Source organism: Lepidochelys kempii, chromosome 7 (genome assembly GCF_965140265.1).
Source record: "Lepidochelys kempii isolate rLepKem1 chromosome 7, rLepKem1.hap2, whole genome shotgun sequence".
NCBI lineage: Eukaryota > Metazoa > Chordata > Testudines > Cheloniidae > Lepidochelys > Lepidochelys kempii.
The window spans coordinates 41,371,097-41,391,277 of NC_133262.1; the positions used below are offsets into that span (position 1 = coordinate 41,371,097).

At 42.6% G+C, this 20,181-nt stretch overlaps 1 protein-coding gene across 3 annotated transcripts in view; it reads left to right on the forward strand.

Annotated features, from left to right (window-relative positions):
• CENPP (centromere protein P) overlaps positions 1-20,181 on the forward strand; it is a 318,797-nt gene that overhangs the window by 62,305 nt on the left and 236,311 nt on the right. The window lies entirely within an intron of this gene.

Genomic DNA, 20,181 nt, shown 5'->3' on the forward strand with positions numbered 1-20,181 from the left:
CAGTATAGATATTCTTATCTATGCATTAATCCCATGTGGCTGAATAAGAGAATAAAGCTGTGGTTTATTTCCAAGATGCTGAAACGAACAGTACTTCAGAGATTGTCAGCTTTAAACACTTCCCATGAGGTAAAGAAGGCTGTGCTAGCATTCTTTCCCTTGGGTGAGAGGTAATATTCTGGAGCAGGGGGTTGTACTCAGAATAATTTTAATAAGTGGTAAATCAGTCTAGTTCATCTAACTTGGAATATTATCTACTAAAACTGGTCATATTCAATGTGTATTGCTCTACCATACCTAATCATTTCACCTCTTTTTATTAAATAAAATATTAATTTATGAAATGAAGACCTATGTATCAAGTCATATGTTTTTCATTTTGTCTAATATTTTAGCTAAGAGACAAAGGAGCTGCTTTCTGACTGAGACAAAGATAGAGTACATATGTTTGGGCCTATCAGAGGGGTAGCCGTGTTAGTCTGGATCTGTAAAAGCGGCAGAGAGTTCTGTGGCACCTTATAGACTAACAGACGTATTGGAGCATAAACTTTCGTGGGTGAATACCCATTTCGTCAGATGCATGTAGTGGAGCCACAGAACTGTTTGCCGCTTTTATATGTATTCAATATTAGTCACATTTATGAACAGTAAAATGTTGCATTACAACATGTATTTAGAGAAGGTCCAAGTTTTAAACATGAAATGCAAGTTTGTCAGCATTAGCAGATTCAGACTTTTTCTGTACTTTCCGTTTTGATACTTTCTCCTAGTGATATTACGATTAACACAAAAATATACAATTTATGTGTTTTTAGGAGGCTATATCTTATAATTTGCAGTCTGGTAATTCATTAAAGTAGGTATTTTCAGTGACTTCTTAGACAACTTGTTGGAAAGATGTTTTTACAATGAATGTTTGTTTTGGGGAAATTCTATATTAGCAATTGAGGAATTTTAGTAATTTGCATCAAGGCTTATGATTTAGATATGAAGGAGGAGCACCAGTTTTCTAAATGTCTGTTGCATACCTTTTTTTGTCCTTTTAATTGTTATATATTTTTGGCAGTCAAGGTAAATGGGAACCAGATGACTGACTTTAAAGTTTGCAAAGTTGCTTTTTTGAGTCTTTAAAAAACATACAGCAAAAAAAACAACAACACGTTTTTGGCAAAGTACAAAGTTATATTCCCCTTTTCATTTAGACTACCAGTTTTCTTGGAAGCTCTATCAGTTGAGAATATATTAACACTGGGCGTAAAGGGTGAACCTATTGGGGATGGAGGTGACATATTTTTGTAATTACTTTATTGTTAAGAAACCAGATGTTTGTCCTGAAGCTCTCAGTGGGGAAATGAATATTTTTATATGCAACATCTGCTGCTTTTAAATTTCTGCAGTTTATAGCCATTCACCACTCAGAAACGTGATTTGTTTTTTAAAAATGTCTGTTGACTTCTTTCTATATGCAAATGAGGCAAAATGTCCTAGATATGATCTCAGTTGTCATACCATAATCACATTCCTAGTATGTTATGAAACCTGGGCTGGAGTCGGAGCATCTTGAATCAGAATCGCTGTAATAACATAAAGCTGAAATAACTTTCAGACTGAAGTCAGGGATCACCTTTAATCCCTTTGTGGCAGGTGGACTCTGTTGTATTGTCTTGACCTCAGAACTAATGGGCCAGATTAGGTTCCTTAGCATTCTAATGTAGGCTGCTGCTAGTGGACTACTCCATTGATTGTCCTGTAGGAGATAACAGTGTTGGGTCTTCAGTACTCAATATGGTGACTCTTAAAGGCCCTCTCCCTTTACTCCACCTTCACAGTTCACTTTGTATACAGATGTTCCGCGACAGAAAAAGTATGATGAGCAGAAGCTTAACACAGTAGCTGTGGAAATTGGGCTCTGAATTGGAACAACTGCAAGTAAAAAACGTTTACTCCACTGTAGGTTTATGTGCTCCCAGTGCACTTGAGTCTGAGACTTTTGCTAGCAATACCATTGGGGTGGTGCATGTGCCCTATACATCTTCATGCTTGCAACTTAGGGATTAAGGGGCAGGACCACGTTGACTCTTTCTCATTTTCATCTCACCAGCTGTGCTAAGGGTTGGAGCTTCCTGTTCTCCTTCAAGCAATAGTCCCTATATGTATTCCACACATCCGTAAGCATGCGCACAATGCGCCCGAGTCCAGAAATGTCTTCAAAGCAGTGTCCATTAACCTGCATATGCGCAGCAGCTCTCCTCATGCGCCCATTTTAGGGTATAAGGCAGTTTAGGTGACACGTCTCCAGTTCCTTCTTCGCACTGCATGGCCTGAGTTAGAATTGTGTCCTCCTTTGCTGTTGCAGGACTTGTAAAAAATTAATTGGAAATAGTTTATATCTTAAGAATTTTAGTTAGTATAAAGTTTAGTACTGAATAGCATACCTGCCCAGCTGGGGGGAAATCTTCCTGGTCCTGGGACTATGCCCAGGGTCCTGGTATTGAAAAACTGCGTCTCCTGCTCTTGCTCCTTGTCCTTCAGCAATGAGCATTATCAATGCCTATTCTGTCTTGGGGAGGCACATACCTCCGCTAAGTGCAGTATCTGCAAATCCTTCCTGCCCAGAACTAGAGAGGCCCAGGAGCTCTGACTGAAAAAGTTGCTAATGGAAGAGGCTATGATGCACCACTTGGACCCAGGCCCAGGAGACCCCTCCCACATACATTGGCCTCAGCTGACCAGCAGTGCCCCTCCAAGCATGAGCCTCAGAGCAGAGCCCTTACCATTGAATCCCAAGGACTCATCACACATGTCTCCCCATGAGAGCAAGAGGTACTCGCATGGGTGTAAGTATAGAGCCCCACGGTGGATTGTCCAAATCTCCAAGCCAGCCCAGATCAGGTGAGATGTCGCATATGGAACTCACGGAACTGGCTCTGCCAAAGAACTCCAGGCTGGAGGGTAAGGCATGGCAGAAGAGGGATGTGCTGGTTCTGACAGTGACTGCGGTACCAGGATGCAAAGACAGACACTCGCTAGTCCCATCCACAAGTGCAGGTCTGGACTTGTTTTGCTGGCTCGTTTATCCATAGACCGTCTGGCGAGCTGAACTGGGCCTGTCAGGTCTCTCTACTGGAACTCCTCAGACTTTGGGCCATGCAGAGAGCTTTGTAATGCCAGGGGTATCTTCTTCGTCTATCCGCAGTCTCCACTCCTTTCAGACCCTGCCCTCCTGAGAGACGTCCTTACCACAGAGGAGGGATCAGCGCTGTTATCTCAGGAGAGACCCCATCTCCATCTTCTGGGCTGGAGCGCCTTGGTACCAATGGTTCTGCCATTATCAGTGGAACCATCGGAGGAATCAGAGGAGGTAGCTGTATCCGTGTCTCCCCGAAGGCAGAGGAGTCCTGGCAGACAGCCAAGACATTACTATTCCTCTGGCTACCACGCTTAGTATGGACACCTCATATTGATTCCCATGGGGGCTACCACAGCTGGTGCATCCTTCCTTCATGCCTTTTTGGGGCCCTTGGGACCCCTATGGCAAGTGCCTGGATCCCTCTCAGGAGTTGTACCACTCCTCCCCTTCTTGTCAGCCAGTTCCGCTGGTTCCACTGAGAGCCTTCTCATCATCCCTGGATGACGCGGTCACTTCTTTGTTGCCTTCTCCATTGGATGACCACTGTCAATATCAGGAATTGTTGCAGAGTGTCACTGAATCCCTCTAGAGGAGGTCCAGAACCTTCCACATAGACTTCTGGACATCTTACAACCACAGGGACTGACCAGGGTGGCCTTCCCAATCAGTGAGATCATATTAGAACCAACCAGAACTGTTTGGCACACACTAGCATCTTGTGCCCCTACACAAAAAAGAGCAGAAAGACGCTTCTAATCCTGCTTCTGATTCGTCGGTGATACAAGTGGCTACAGAGGGAGCTCAGCCACATTACCAAAAATCTCCTCCAACAGATAAGGGGTCAAGGAGACTGGACCTATTAGGTAGGAAGGTTTTCTCTTCTGTGGGCCTCCAATTTTATATTGTTAATTACCGAGCCTTATTAGCAAAATATGATTTTAACAAACATACTAGTTTTGTCGAATTTAAAGACAAGCTACCCATGGAAGACTGAGCCCAATTCCAGTCCTCTCCGGATAACGGGAAGTTGGTACAAAGGTGGCTCCACAGACTGTGGTTTAGGTCACTGATACAGCATCCAGATCTCTGTCCACAGGACTGGTCATGCAAAGTGCCTTGAGACTTCAGTCTTGGGCTTCCCTGGAGAGATCCAAAATATTATCAAAGACCTCTGCTTCGACTACTCCAACCTTTTAAATGAAAAGACAGATGAATCTCTATATTCTCTAAAAGACTCAGGATCCACCCTGCAAACTCTGGGGATTTAAACTCCAGCGCCCTGGAAGAAATACCGGAAACATCCCTTTCAACCACAACTACCCCCTTTGCGTATCTCAAACTCCTAGCATCCATCTGAACCTCTTCATAAGTGACAGTGGATTCAGAGGTCCTGTTTCTCGGCTCACTCCACCACTCCAACCTTTCCCAACCACAGGCCAGAGGACATTTTTGACATACACGTCAAGATCCATGTACCGCCACCGCTGCCACCTACTTCTCCTCTGTCATCTTTGGAGGCTATCTTATCCTGGATCTTTGGCAGCTCAACGTCTTTATCCAAAAGTTGAAATTCATGATGACAACACTGGCACCTTTAATCCCCTCTCTTCAGGAGGGAGTGTGGTTTGCAGCGCTCAACATGAAGGATGCATACTTTCATGTGGACATTCACCCATCACAGAGAAAGGTCTTACGTTTCATGGCTGTCCAACAGCACAGAGTCCCAGATTAGATGTCAGGGATATACAGAATTTCCATACCTTGGATGACTGTTTCCTTGTAGGCCAATCTCACCAAGAGGTTATGTCAGTAACAATTTCTTCAGCATCTCCTTGTCACCTTAAGTGTTTGCATAAATGAAGACAAATCTGTTTTGTCACCTACAAAGACAATAACTTTATAGGCACGCTGCTGGACTCAATGTCTGTGAGAGCATTCCTCTCCAAAGACAGATTTTATGCGATGACCCACATGATCTCTCTCATCACCTGCGAACCTCAAACCATGGGACGTTGGTGCCTCTCCATGTTAGGCTTGTACCTATGTGACATCTTTCCTGCAACTCCACCTTTGGTGCCTACAAACTTGGTTCCACTTGAACTACTGACTGAGCAGGGATCATAGACTCCCAAGTCACCATTCCCTCCAGAGTTCTCACTTGGTGATCCAACCCAGACAAAGCCTCCCATGCCAAGGGCAACCATTTTGATGGATGCCTTCCTTACAAAATGGGGCACTCACTTGGACTGCTACACTGCTCCGGTACATGGAGCCCCCAAGAGGTCAGGCTACATGTAAAATTACTGGAGCTAAGTGCAATCTGCTTGGCGTACGAGGCCTTTCTTCCCTCATACGCTCATTCCACATACAAATAATGTCAGACAATATCACCATAGTGATATAAACAAACAGGGAGGAGTGAGGTCTTTTCCCCTCTGCCTGGAAGCAATCAGACGTTGGAACTGGTGTATCAGAAATTATATCACCAGGCCACATACCTCTCAAATGTTCAGAACTTCCTGGCGAACTTACGGAGCAGAAGCTTTTCTGCAGATTCTGAATGCGTGATCGATGACACAGTCTTAACCATCATAGTTGCACAATGGGGAACTCCACTATGAGACCTTTTTGTGTCCCAGGCAAACAGAAGCTTCCCATGTTGCGGTCCAGGGGAGCCATAGACCAAGACTCTGAGAGAGATGCTCTCCTAGGCAGATGCACCTTTACTCCCATCCCTCTGCTACCACAAGTTATATGGAAGATCTGGTGTGAGAAAGCCACCATCACCCAACTGATCCAGACGGTTAGAACATAAGAACAGGCATACTGGGTCAGACTAAAGGTCCATCTAGCCCAGTATCCTGTCTTCCGACAGTGGTCAATGCCAGGTGCTCCAGAGGGAATAAACAGAACAGGTAATCATCAAGTGATCCGTCCCTTCGTCTATTCCCAGCTTCTGGCAAACAGAGGCTAGAGACACTATCCCTGCCCATCCTGGCTAATAGCCATTGATGGACCTATCCTCCATGAATTTATCTAGTTCTTTTTTGAACCCTGTTATAGTCTTGGCCTTCATAACATCCTCTGGCAAAGAGTTCCACAGGTTGACTGTGTGTTGTATGAAGAAATACTTCCTTTTGTCTGTTTTAAACCTGCTGCCTGTTAATTTCATGTGGTGACCGCTAGTTCTTGTGTTATGAGAAGGAGTAAATAACACTTCCTTATTTACTTTCTCCAAACCAATCATGATTTTATAGACCTCTATCATATCCCCCATTAGTCGTCTTTTTTCCTAGCTGAGAAGTCCCAGTTTTATTAATCTCTCCTCACAGGGAAGCCGTTCCATACCCCTGATCATTTTTGTTGCCCTTTTCTGAACCTTTTCAATTCCAATATATCTTTTTTGAGATGGGACGACCACATGTGCACGCTGTGTTCCCAAGATGTGGCCGTACCATGGATTTATATAGAGGGAATATGATATTTTCTGTCTTGTTATCTATCCCTTGATGATTCACAACATTCTGTTCGCTTTTTGGACCGCCACTACACATTGAGTGGATGTTTTCAGAGAACTATCCACAATGACTCCAAGGTCTCCTTCTTGAGGGATAACAGCTAATTTAGACCCCATCTTTTTATATGTCTAGTTAGGATTATGTTTCTCAATGTGCATTACTTTGCATTTATCAACATTGAATTTCATCTGCCATTTTGTTGCCCAGTCACTGAGTTTTGAGGGATCCTTTTGGAGCTCTTCGCAATCTGCTTGGGTCTTAACTGTCTTGAGTAGTTTTGTATCATCTGCAAATTTTGCCACCTCACTGTTTGCCCCTTTCTCCAGATCATTTATGAATATGTTGATGAGGACTGGTCCCAGTACGGACACCACTCTTTACCTCTCTCCGTTCTGAAAACTGACCCTTTATTCTTACCCTTTGTTTCCTATCTTTTAACCGGTTACCAATCCATGAGAGGACCTTTCCTCTTATCCCATGACTGCTTACTTTGCTTAAGAACCTTTGGTGAGGGACCTTGTCAAGGCTTTCTGAAAATCTAAGTACACTATATCCACTGGATCCCGCTTGTCCACATGCTTGTTGACCTCTTCAGATAATCCTAGTAGATTGGTAAGGCATGATTTCCCTTTACAAAATCCATGTTGACTCTTCCCCAACAAATTATGTTCATCTATGTCTGTGATAATTTTGTTCTTTACTATAGCTTCAACCGGTTTGCCTGGGATTGATGTCAGGCTTTCCAGCCTGTAATTGCTGGGATCACCTCTGGAGCCCTTTTAAAAAATTGGCAACACATTATTCACATAATTCCATTTCACAGAACTCCTAATGTTGTCCAAATGCCTTCCTATCAAGGTCTTGTATTTCAGCCTTCTTACTCAGGACAAGGGGGAAAGTCAATCACCCCAACTGAAGCCCACTCCACCTCAAGACCTGGCATTTGGATGGGTGATAGACATAGAATGCTCATGCTCCACCTCTGTTCATGAAATCCTGACCCAAAGCCAGAAGGATTCTATTAGACTCTGGTACCTAGCTAAATGGCTGTGCCTTTCAGCCTGGGCACATTGCTACCAGCATACCCCTTATACCATGGTCATTCCAGTTCCTTTAGACTGTTTTCTCCTCTTAAACACCTCAGATTTTGCCCTTAGTTCACTGCGAGTACACTTAACTGCAATTAGTGCCTTCCTCTCCCTGATGGAAGGATGTTCTATCTTCACTCCTGACCATGGCTCGATTATGAAGAGATTGATCAGAACCTTCCCACCCGTCATTAAACCTATCCCTCAATGGGACCTTAACCATGTCCTTTCAACACTCACAGGCCCACTCTTTGAACTACTGGCAACATGTGCCATGACTCACCTGTCCACGAAGGTGGCATTCTTAGTAGCTATCATTTCAGTGAGAAGGGTCAGTGTGCTGGGAGCCATGATGACAGACTCTCCTTATACAGTATTTCACAGGGAGAAGGTTTCCTTAGGTTACACCCCAGATTCCTCCCCGAGATTGTGTCAGAGGTCCATATCAATCAATCAATCAGCACACTTACCTGTATTTCTCCAAAAACCCCATGCTTCTTCCAAGGAGAAGAGACTTCACTCCCTCTATATCAGGCATGCCCCGCATTCTACCTGGAGAGAACCAAACCCATCAGAAAATCCCAAAGATTCTTTATTGCCCTTGCAGAAAGGGCGTGGGGACAAGTCATATCCGCACAGAGGATTTTGCAATGAGTTTTGGGGTGCATCTTAGCATGCTATAAATTAGCAATGCTTCCCCCTGCTGGGCATCTCACAGCTCGCTCCATGTAGGCACAAGCCACCTCCACAGCATCCTTATCTGACATTCTACTGCAAAACATCTGCAGAGTAGCAACTTGGAGTTCCATCCATACTTTCATGTCACACTACAGTCAAACTCAAGCAGCAACAGTTCAGAGGAAGAATTCTAGGATGCAAAATACTGTATGCTAAGGGCTTGAGCTCAAAGTATTTGATTTCAATATTAGATATATCTTCTGTGTCCTTTTGGAAAAATTTCTAGGAGTGCTAAGAGTGGAGGCAGTTCAGGGATTAGATATGCTGAGTTTTTTTGGGGAATGCATCTGGCTATACTGAAAGAATGACAGGAGATATTTGACATGGGTATTATTAGGCTGCAACTTTATTATTTGATGTCTGGGACTACCCGGCAGATAAAAGTGTACAGTGCAGGTAGCCTCATTTTTATTCTGTAATTACCTTTTTCCATCCAAGTCCCTCCAACAGATTTATTGTCACATAAAGGGGAGGGAGGGTGGGTCCTGCGTCAGACTGCTCCGTATAAAAGGGAGCTTCAGATGCAGGGCTGCCCCTTTAAAACCCTGCATTCCTAGGCGATGAGTCAGCGACCACGCTGTCCCCTTTGCAAGAGTTTTCATCTTCCCTCCTCCCCCAGCCATAAAGCACTGTTCCCTTCATTTGGCCAGCCAGCCAAATACCTCTTCACACACACACCCCCCGCACCCCTCCCCCCCCCCCCCCCCCCCGCTTAAAAGTGCAGAGCGGTCATTTACATAACAACCTCATTTAAGATATGGAGATGAGGAAGGGATGTTAAAGTGCAGGTCTTGGCCTAAGAAAGCTGTAATCTTCTCTGATCAGAAGCTATTTATTTTCTAGGATTCTGGACATCTCTCAAATTCATGCTCATGAGGATGCTCTTTAATGTTAGAACATCTTCAAAGACCTTTGCAGAATACCATTCAAGTGGTCAGTAATCAATAAGACCACAGTTAGAGCAGCAATTCGGGCTGTTGATGACCAGAAAATCACTTGTGTACACTCTCACTTGCTGCTCCAAATAGACATAACATGCTCATGAACAGCTCTCTATGCAGTATATTTGAAGATGCAGTTTTGACATTTTATTTAATCACTTATCATTTGTCGTGATGAGAACAAAACTTTGTGGGTTTTCTCCAGGTGCTATACGCCTCTGCGGAGTGTTTGGTCAGACTCAACTGGACCCTGACTGAACCGGTCAGCTTCGGGTGAGGGGTACATCAGGGTTGTCCACTGTCAGGCCAGGTGTATACTCTGGCGATTGAGCCCTTCCTCTGACTCCTCCTCCGGAGGCTGACGGGGTTGGTGCTTCAGGAGCTGGAGTTGTGGCTGGTCCTGTCGATGTACGCCGATGATGTGCTCTTTGTGGTCCAGGACCCGGGTGATCTGGTGCAGGTGGAGGCCGACCAGGCGATCTAGTCAGTGGCCTCCTCCACCTGGGTCAACTGGGTCAAGAGCTCTGGCCTGATGGTTGGGGATGGGTGACAGATGAGCTCCCTCCCACCCGAGCTTCAAGCTATTTGGTGGAGCGTGGGTCCACTGCTCTATCTTAGCGTTTACCTTTTCCCCACGCATCTTTCACCAGAGAACTGGCAGGATTTGGAGGCCAGGGTGGGTGATTGGCTGCGGAGATGGACAGGACTACTCTGGTACCTTTCCCTCTGGGGGAGGGCACTGGTGTTTAACCAGCTAGTCCTGTCCGTGCTCTGGCACTGGCTTAACACCCTGAGCTCGGCCCCAGGGATCCTGGCCCAGCTCCAGAGGTTAGCTCTGGAGTTCTTTTGGCCAGGACTGCACTGGATCTCTACAGGGGTTCTGAGTCTTTCCCTGGAGGAGGGAGGACAGGACCTGGTCTGCCTCGGTCCATGTCTTCTGCCTCCAGGCCCTGTGGAGACTCCTTTACAGCTCAGGCAGTCCGGCGTGGAGCATTTTGGCACACGCCTTCCTCCACCACCTCCAATGGCTCCGATACAACTGGCAGCTCTTTTTCTCCATCTGAGGGGTCTTCCACGAAACCTCTCTGAGCAGCCAGTCTTCTACCAGGACCTCCTCTGGACCTGGAAGCTGCTCTCGGCAATCAGGTCCATGGTGGCCCTCGAGGGGGCAGACCTCCTCGTGGAGCCCCTGCTACACAAACCCCATCTTCGTGTGCAGGTGGTGGAGTCCTCCTCGGTGTGCCTGAAGCTGGTCCTGGCAGAAACCACCAAAATCTGAGACCTCCTGGACTATGATGGGGGACTGGGTGGATCTCTGAGCGCTCAGTCAGCACATGGGGCTCTCCATCCTTCACACCCCCCGTGTATACTCCAGGAGGTAGGGCAGCCTTATCGCCCAACTCTCGGGTTTTCCTGGAGCAGGTCCTGCGAGAGGGTTCTCCCTGCCTGCCCTTCACCCCAGGTCCTCTGGACTTTTTCATTGGGCTCCTGCCCCGCAAGCCCCCTTAACCCTCTCCCTTCCATAACCCGAGCTGGCCCTGGAGCCGGTTTATTTCCAAACTGCACCAAGAGTGCTCGCTCTTTACACGCTCATGCTCCACATGTTTCACTTTCTCACCCTCATGTTCTGCCCCGATGCCAAGTGGCGGGACCTACTATCACCTGCAGAGGGTGAGGAACCCCAGTTTCCCAACCTATATTCCACCCTGGTTCCACGGCCTGCCGGGGATATCTGTTGTCAGCTCCTTCAGTGGAGCTGTGAGCATGGGCGCTTACCTGGCGTGGTTCACCCCCATCCCTGATGCCTGACCCTTTTGTGATGTGAGGGGAAATGCTGGCACATGCCTATCTAGAATGCATCAGGTTGCAGCCCCTATTCTGGCTCCTCCAGAACCTCCTGTTGAGATTCTGGTTGCACTTCTCCCCAGACCATTTCGTATTTGCGCAGCCTGTCTGTGGCCCCACAAAGTCGCTAGATCTCTTCATCAACCTCCTCCTGGCCCTGGCCAAAAGTGGCTATCTATAATCCCAGGGGGAGGATGTTGGACGGGGAGGGGCTCTGCGACTGTGGGGCCTATTTCTGTTCCTCCTTTGTCTCATGTCTCCAGGCAGAATTTCTCTGGGCGGCGTCCACTGGCTCCCTAGACACCTTTGAGGAGCAGTGGGTGCTGTCCGGGGTTCTCTGCTCAGTTCTGGATTCCTAGTTTTGAACCTGTGACCTTTACTCCCTGCCCTGTTGTTTCTTAGCTGTCTCCCGTATTTAGCTGAGTCCCGGGTTCAGTGGCTCCTCCCACATGGCTGGGGGAGGGGCCTTTAGAAGCGGGTGGGCTTGTGCCCACCCACCTTCCAGAATTTCAATAAGGACAGCAAAACATCTCAGATGAGCAGGCTGCTTGTGGATACTATGGGTAGTATAAGGATTCCTGGAAAATCCCCAAGAAGCATGTATCTAGGCAAGTTCAGAATTTTTTCACCTGATCTTTGTTAGAGCTGACTTAATAAATTGTTTGATCAGTCATTATTTGTTCATTGTTTAGTTATAAAAGTAGAATGTGGGTTCCTTCCTGCAAATCTGAACAAACTTAATTATTGCTGTCTAATTGACCAAAGCTTTCTGAAGAAAATCTACAGAAGGTAAATAAAAAGCTATGCTATCCAAGGTGGATAAAATTAAATCATTTAGAATTTAAATTTTTTTTATTTACATCAGATTTTTTTCTAAAAAATTATGTTAAATACAGGTGTAGTTAAAATAAATATTTAAAATTAAATTTGAAATCTACAGTCTGCATTAAGGTCCAAACTTATAAGTCAACACAATCTTTTAAATACAAAAAACAATATTAAGCAGAACATAATTGCTGCCAAGTTTTCAAGAAAGTCAAACCCTGAACTGGTGGAAGTCAAAGGTCAAGTACTTGGATCCGAGTTTGACGTACTAAACCAGCTTTTGACAGCAGAGAAAATATTTTCTTCATTTCAGTTGATTTAGCTAATTCAGTACCATGACTAGTTTATTCAAAGTTAAGAAACCACTTGGGAGTTGAAAAGAAGGAAAGCTTATTTTCCTCTTTCAATCCATGAATAAAAACTAGCTGTGAGGGAGTGAAATCGAAAATCTTGACAGATGTGGTGAGCAACAACAATCACTTCTATTCAGAAACTAGATAACACTTGCTTTTTTAAATAAATGTTATTTTTTAAATGCAAAGTATGTTTTGATAAACTTCTAAATTGTTTTTCATATATATTCGTCACATTTAAAGTAGTTTTATTTAATAAAAATATTTTGTGCATTTTAGTTGAATTAGAATTTCTGTCCAAACAGAGCTTGACATGAACCACAAATAAAAAAATAATTAACTAGTAAATAAAAATTGGTGAATGATACATTTCTTAACATCATAAAAATATAAAAAAATTGAGAATCTGAATAAATGTAAGAAGCTGTATAATAACTTAAGTAAAAGTGTATAGATATAATGTATCCCTCTGGTTAGCAAAAAAAAGCACCCAATTTAGTGCAAAACCTATATTTATTTGGAAATCAACAGGTTTTAATGGTTAGTAACCAATGAGAGTTTAACCTTTGGGAAAATAACTAAAAAGTACAAATGCAAAACATGATTAAAATCAATTATTTAAGTCAAGGATTCCTGCTTACTGATTTAAATCATGATAAAAATTGGTTATTTAAATCAATCCACCCTATGCAAGTCTAAATTGCGAACTGTCACAATTTTATCAAGTCTCTTTTATTAGGTTTGATTTTTGTTCCTCCTCAAAAAAGCTTTTCTTGATATTTTGATGTCTGTCAATATCGTTGTAGACTTGTGCCTGTATTTAAAATGGTCATTTTTTCGATTGCTTTCAGTGGTATTGAAGTTACAGGCTGCCTTTAAATAAGATGGCTTCCATTTCCCTACAGTTTTGCAGAGGTTCATGGAAGTAGCTCCAGTAAAGATGACAGTCTAATTTTCCAATGTACTGAAGCCAGGTGCCTTTCACAAGAGACAGCTTCTAGCTAGGCTCTGAGGTTTGGAGACTGCACATGCAACTGTAATGGGATCAGGTTCAAAAGTATGCAGGAGCAAAATAGGGGTACACTGTAATGTTGGTAAACAGGAGGGAGGATGAGGGGTATGAGATTTTAGGGGGAAAAGGAGGGAAACTAAAAGTATACAATAATGTGGAGTGGCAGACCAAGTGTGGGAGACAGAACTGGTGGAGCCAAGAAGGAAAATGGGAGAGACAGACAAGGGAGATATTGAGGGGGATGGAGAGGGAAATAAGGCCAACTTCCTGCACCCCAGAGTTCAGACAGCAAGTGGAGACCCTTTTTGATCAGCCAGGAGGTGGCCTGCAATTTTGTGTTAGTTTTTTGTATGAGTAAAGTCGAATTCGAAATATGCAATTATTATACACAAATTGGGGGTATGCAGTTTCCTTCCAAAAGCTCAAAAGCTCACACGCTCAAAAAATAAATTTTTTAAACTGGTCAGATGTTTTTTGGGGGTCTGATTCATGGTTTTTGAATGCTTGGGATTGGCAATATTGGAGTCATGGAATGTTCTTTTACTTCAGTGACTCAGATTCCTGTCAAAGAGCCAAAGATAACAGAATTGGTTAGTTCTAAGTAGAATTTCTGTTTTGTCGGTGTGTGTTGGTGACTCTTCCTCATAGAAAAGACCACAGCAGATACCCTATATAATTTTTCCCTTTAAACAATTTATTTATCCCAATTCATATTTGAAGCCCACCACTAAAGCAGACCTTTGTGAAGTTTTGGTCCAACATGTGATGTAACCGATGATGGCAGCAATTCATATAGGAGGACAGATGTTTTTGTTTTGGGGTTTTTATCCTAAAACCACCTCAGACTCATGTACACTTGTGTGTTTGTTAGCTTTATATTATGGTAATATTTATTTACTGCTCTTATGTATTCCTGCTTTTTAACAACGTATTAGAAGGTTTGTTGCACTTCACTTAGAACTCTTATAAATATTTTTTCCAGCTGCTTAGAGGCCTTGGCTTTCATCTTGTACGCATTCTGTAAAGGATAATATTGGCAAATACTGCAGTTAGAGCAACATTGTACTTGGAAGGAAGAAAAGTAGATTATTACTTAGTTTCTTGGTGCTTGATAGACACTGTGAGTCATTCATGCAATACGTACACAAATAAATCTACTGTATTCTGTTAGGTCCACTCATAAACTTGTGGGATAGCCCTAGGAACATACAGTATCAAAATCATTCAGTTGAAGTAGGTCATTGAAATTTGACACCTTACTAAATTCATACATTTGGCATAAAACATTAAACCTCACTCAGCATCCCTTTTATATGAATTTTTGTGAGTGATTGCAGAAGTTATTAAAATAACATGATTTTGTCATAGCAGCTGGCCAGTGATATGGTTTGGAAATGGCAATACATATTACAGTAGAAGCTTTGTATATAAGTACTATACTTAATCAGAATAATTAGTCTAAAGTATTACATAAACAATGAAACACCATTTGAGTACTTCAGAGGACTAAGATGCTAAATGTAGCTAGAACTGAAAGTGTTTTTTAGAAACCAGCTTAAGCATGCTTCTTCATTCCTTTCTATTTTTTGTTTCTGAAATACAGCTTTTCCCTCATTAACAGTGTTGGTGGTCTGATTAGTTCAGGCCTTAGTTCTTATTACCAAGTCTCTGTAATGCTGAAGTTATCCTTCTACCAGTTAAGAAAAAACTCCAAAATTGCAATATTTCCCACCCCCCAGAATTTGTAAGTTTTTTTTCCAGTTTAATCTTGCCAAATTCACGACTGTGGTGTTTATTGATTGGTATTTCAATGTTTTTTTATTAATACATTGATAAAATGTATAGCAACTAAAATTTTAATTGGGATTAGATGTTGGAATTGGATGTTAGTCCATTTGTTCTGGTTATTTTGTTTTTCTACTGGTTATAAGGTTTTATTTTTTTATTTACACAGCCCTTTACAAACTAGGATCAAGTTAGTTGTCTGAATTGGTGGTCTCTTTATTACCAAAATGCTGACAAGATGGTAGCAAGATTATGAATGGTTAGATTACTGGAACAACAGCACAGATGTGGATAGGTGGAACAACAGCACAGATGGTTCCAAAACCAATATTGTTCAGATGCAGGTTTGTTCTGTGAAAGTTTCTTCAAAGTCTGAAAGAGGTTTGTATAGAAGATAAGGGAATGCAATCAAACAATATATGAAAAGTGTTATGAACCATACAAATTGTTGGTAAAAGTGTATATGCACAGTAGCATATATAGTGAATAACCAAAACAATCTGCGGGAGAAATAGCCTATATCTCCCTCAGAAAGCAGTCACAAAGGAACCTTTCTTTGGAAAAGGAACCTCTTCCAGGAAGATGGGTGGCAAATATAAATATAATGAAAAATTATGGGGAACCTAGAGGTCAAGTTTTCTGTGGGGGTCCTATACCTTTAGAATGCGATTCCCCCTTCCTCCCTTTGTCTGAAGTAGCCTGAGCCTAAGACTTTCAGAGCATGCTGCGAAGCTCATCTTTTTACAAAGGAATTTTGAGAATAATTCACAGAGAAAGGGAGGGAATTGTTGGAGGAGAAGGGTGATTTGAGATTCGAAGGTGCTGGGCTTGCTGATTGTACATTTTGTTGAGTTATACTGATGAACTTAAGTTATATCGGGGTATTATCTATGATGTATTTTAAAGTAAAGGCTACAGTACCTAGAGCGTATGGGCAGGCATCCTTTTTTTAGCGTTTTGTAAATCCAAATAAATATTAATGAATATGTATAGATATGCAGTATAGATATATTTACACTGCAGTTAGACACTTGTGGCGGGCCTGAACCATCTAGCTCTGGCTCAGACTAAGGGGGTGTTTAACTGTAGTGTAGACATTCAGGTTCGGGCTTCAGCCTGGGCTCTAGGAACCTGCAAAGTGGGAGGGTCCCAGAGCTCAGGCAGCAGCCCAAGCCCGTATGCCTACACCACAGTTAAACATCCCCTTAGGCTTAGCCCCGTGAACCTGAGCTAGCATGGGCCAACTGCAGGTGTCTAACTGAAGTGTAGACATACCCTTTGTCATTCTTCTGAAGGAACAGCTTTCCACCTAGTTCCTAAAGCATTGCCACTAGTGGTAACACTTAAAAGGTCTGTTTATACAAGTTTTGAAATTAAACACTTTCTGTATAGTGCTGTGGCAGTTGATTAGATTTTATTACTTTGTAGTGGGGTCTCACTTCTCTCACACTTTGTCCGGCTAGCACAAGGTCAAGATTCAGTGCTGGAAATGGCCCACCTTGATTATCATGCACATTGTAGGGAGAGTGGTCACTTTGGATGAACTATTACCAGCAGGAGAGTGAGTTTGTGTGTGTATGGGGGTGGGGGGTGGGGGGAGAAAACCTGGATTTGTGCTGGAAATGGCCCACCTTGATTATCATGCACATTGTAGGGAGAGTGGTCACTTTGGATGAACTATTACCAGCAGGAGAGTGAGTTTGTGTGTGTATGGGGGGGGGGGGGGAGAAAACCTGGATTTGTGCTGGAAATGGCCCACCTTGATGATCATACACATTGTAAGGAGGGTGATCACTTTAGATAAGCTATTCCCAGCAGGAGAGTGGGGTGGGAGGAGGTATTGTTTCATGGTCTCTGTGTATATAATGTCTTCTGCAGTTTCCACAGTATGCATCCGATGAAGTGAGCTGTAGCTCACGGAAGCTTATGCTCAAATAAATTGGTTAGTCTCTAAGGTGCCACAAGTAATCCTTTTCTTTTAGTCCAGATACACTGATTCAGTTGAAGATTTTTGGTTTCAAGTCACCATTCGAGTATTTTAAAGAATGAAGTCCCCTCAGAGGAACAAGATAGAGAGAAATAGTCATGCAATATGGGGTTTGGTGAAAGAAGAATATAGGATGATTGAGCTGAATGCGCAAAGAAAAGACACCTATGTTGATAAAAGCCAATTAGTAATAAAGCAGGATCTATAGAGAATGTTTCCTATGGCTTCTCCAACGAAGAGACTATGAAAGTGCTTAGGGAGGATTCTGAGGGTTATTTAAAGCCAAAATTGTTGTTAGTTCTTATAAGACTATAAGCCTGTCTTCCCTTATAAAATGTGCTTGGATGAAGGCAAAGTTAAACTAAAGTTAATATTATATGTTTAAAGGGTAAGATGAATATCACTGCACCTTCAAGTGTTATAATGCTCTGCAGACAGCAGAAGTCTTACCTGTTAGATTTCCATCCAGATACACATTTGTGTATATTGTCCAGTTTCCTGCCTTTGTAATCTTGGTTTTCTCTGCAGTTACTTCAAATCTAGTTTTTGCTGCTTCCTGTTCTACCTCTGATGTAAGGGCATTCGTTTCATAATATACTTAGTAAAGCAATGTCATCAGTAAAGTCAAAATAGTGTAATTAGTCTCCACTAACCCATCTTACACCATCCATGAGGCTTTTGTTGCTCACCTCATCACAGTCTATTACTAATTCAAAGAGAATTGGTAATAGCACACGCCCTTGGCTAACTCCAGGCACAATATTTAACCATTCACCTCACTCAGCCAGGCCTATGTCTGATCTTACTTTCCATTGTATAAACTCCTTATTACGTTGATCAGCTTGTCTGGTATCCCATAGCTTCTAGCAATATTCCTCAGGGTCTCTCTATAGACACTGTTGAACACTTTCTAAAAGTGAATTTAGATGGGTTTTTGCCAAACAGTAGCTTTCTCAATGATCTGTCAGAGTGAATATCTGTTCATGACATGATCTATCTCAATGGAACCCAGCTGTTTTTCTTGTAATATTTCATCCATTGCCTTTTTTGTTTTATTCAGCATAACAGTAGCCAATTCTTTGCCCAGGACTGATAGCAGTACTATGCCTCCAGTTCATGCTCCCTTTTTTTAGCAATGCCATGATAATACCTTCTTTCCAGTGCTGTGGTGCTACTTTCACCGTATTTTGTTACAGTTTTGTTAGCCACTCAATCAGAATTTGGCCTCCCACTGTTAGCAACTCTACTTGAATTCTGTCAACCCCAGGAACTTTCCCGTATTTGAGGGCTTTGATGGCTGCTTTAATTTTATCGGGTGTTATTGGTCCATCTTCTATTTCTAACCTGGTATTGACACTTCTCTTGAATCTGTGAATGATTGTCAGCTCTGGACAGCTTAATATGGAGTGGAAATGTTCTTTCCATCATCTGGCATGTTCTTCATGCATTTTTAACATCTGTTGATGAGAGTTCTAGAAGGGCCTGAGACCTGGGAAAGTCTTTTTTTCCTGTGAGATCATTTGCTGCTCTGTAGAGTTGGTTGAAGTCTCTCCTCTATGCTGCTGCTTCTGCCTCTGCAGCCTTTTCCTAGCATTTTTATCTTATATTTCTGTCTTTGTTTAGAATTATATCTTATATTCCTACAAGATTAGGAAAAGCAGCACCACTTTTGGAAAGATGAACAACATCTGGTCAAACATAGGTCTCCAGTTCAGACTAAAGGCTAGATTATACCATTTGATTGTACTGAGCATACTACTATATGGAGCAGAGGCTTGACCAATGAGACTGTCTAGCAAAAAGAAATTGAAGGCTACCTATCCCAGAAGGCTGAGTAAGATATTACACATTGAGTGTAAAGACAAAATAACAAATGCAAGAGTAAGGGAGCTGATAGAGCAGGACATATTAGAAGATATCATTAAAGAAGGCTCAGATGATTGGGACATGTATAGTGTATGGAAGATGGGAGACAAGCTGAGCAAGCATTGAATTAGGTACTGGAGGGCAGAAAGAGAAAGCGAGGAAGGCCAAGAAAGAACTGGTGGAAGATCGTGACAGAGGGTATTGAATGCACTGGCATAACCTGGGAAGAAGTACCACAATTATTGTGATTGTAATCATTGGAGGAACCGGACTTCTTCATGTGTCGGTGGCACAGGAGGAGCTAAGGAAGAATTTATAAAGTACAAGTTCCAGGGGACGTGTTAAACTGATTTCCCAAATGGATAATTTATGTCTTTAATGAAGCCAGAAAAAGATTGAAAAAGATATACAAGAAATATGGGGACACAATAAAGGAGTTACATATGTAAGTTTCTCAACAGGTAAGTTGGAAATATTTCCAAGGTTCAATTAAATAGTTTTGGGTGACCACAAGGGCCAAAAGTCTGGAAACTGATAGGCAGCTGCAACAAGGCCCCATGACTGAGTGAATACCTTGCAAAAGTTTCTGGTTCCAGTTAAAGCTGCAGACATTACTGATTGAATGGCTATAAAAGAAAACAAGAACACCTAGACTTAGTTTATGTTGCAAATAAATATATTACTCGTAGAGGCTCCTACAGCATATGATGATCAGGTATCAAATTTTCTGATACCTACAGCCTCAAGATAGACAGAAATAAACATGCTCTCCTTTCTTTTAAATGGATAAACTAGTTTTGTACTGCTTGTTATGTTCTGGAGTTAATTGTAATTGTCATGTCAATCAACCATCTATTTAATTATTAAAAAAAATAAATCACTAACAACTTTCTGCTTTAAAAAGCTTTGTTTCCTTCCTGTGTTAACTCCACTTACTTATAACCATAAATTAATTTGGCATTTTTTCCTGTGTTGCCTTTCGTGTCTCATTCATAAGAACGGCCATACTGGGTCAGGCCAAAGGTCCATCTAGCCGAGTATCCTGTCTTCCAACAGTGGCAAATGCCAGGTGCCCCAGAGGGAATAAACAGAA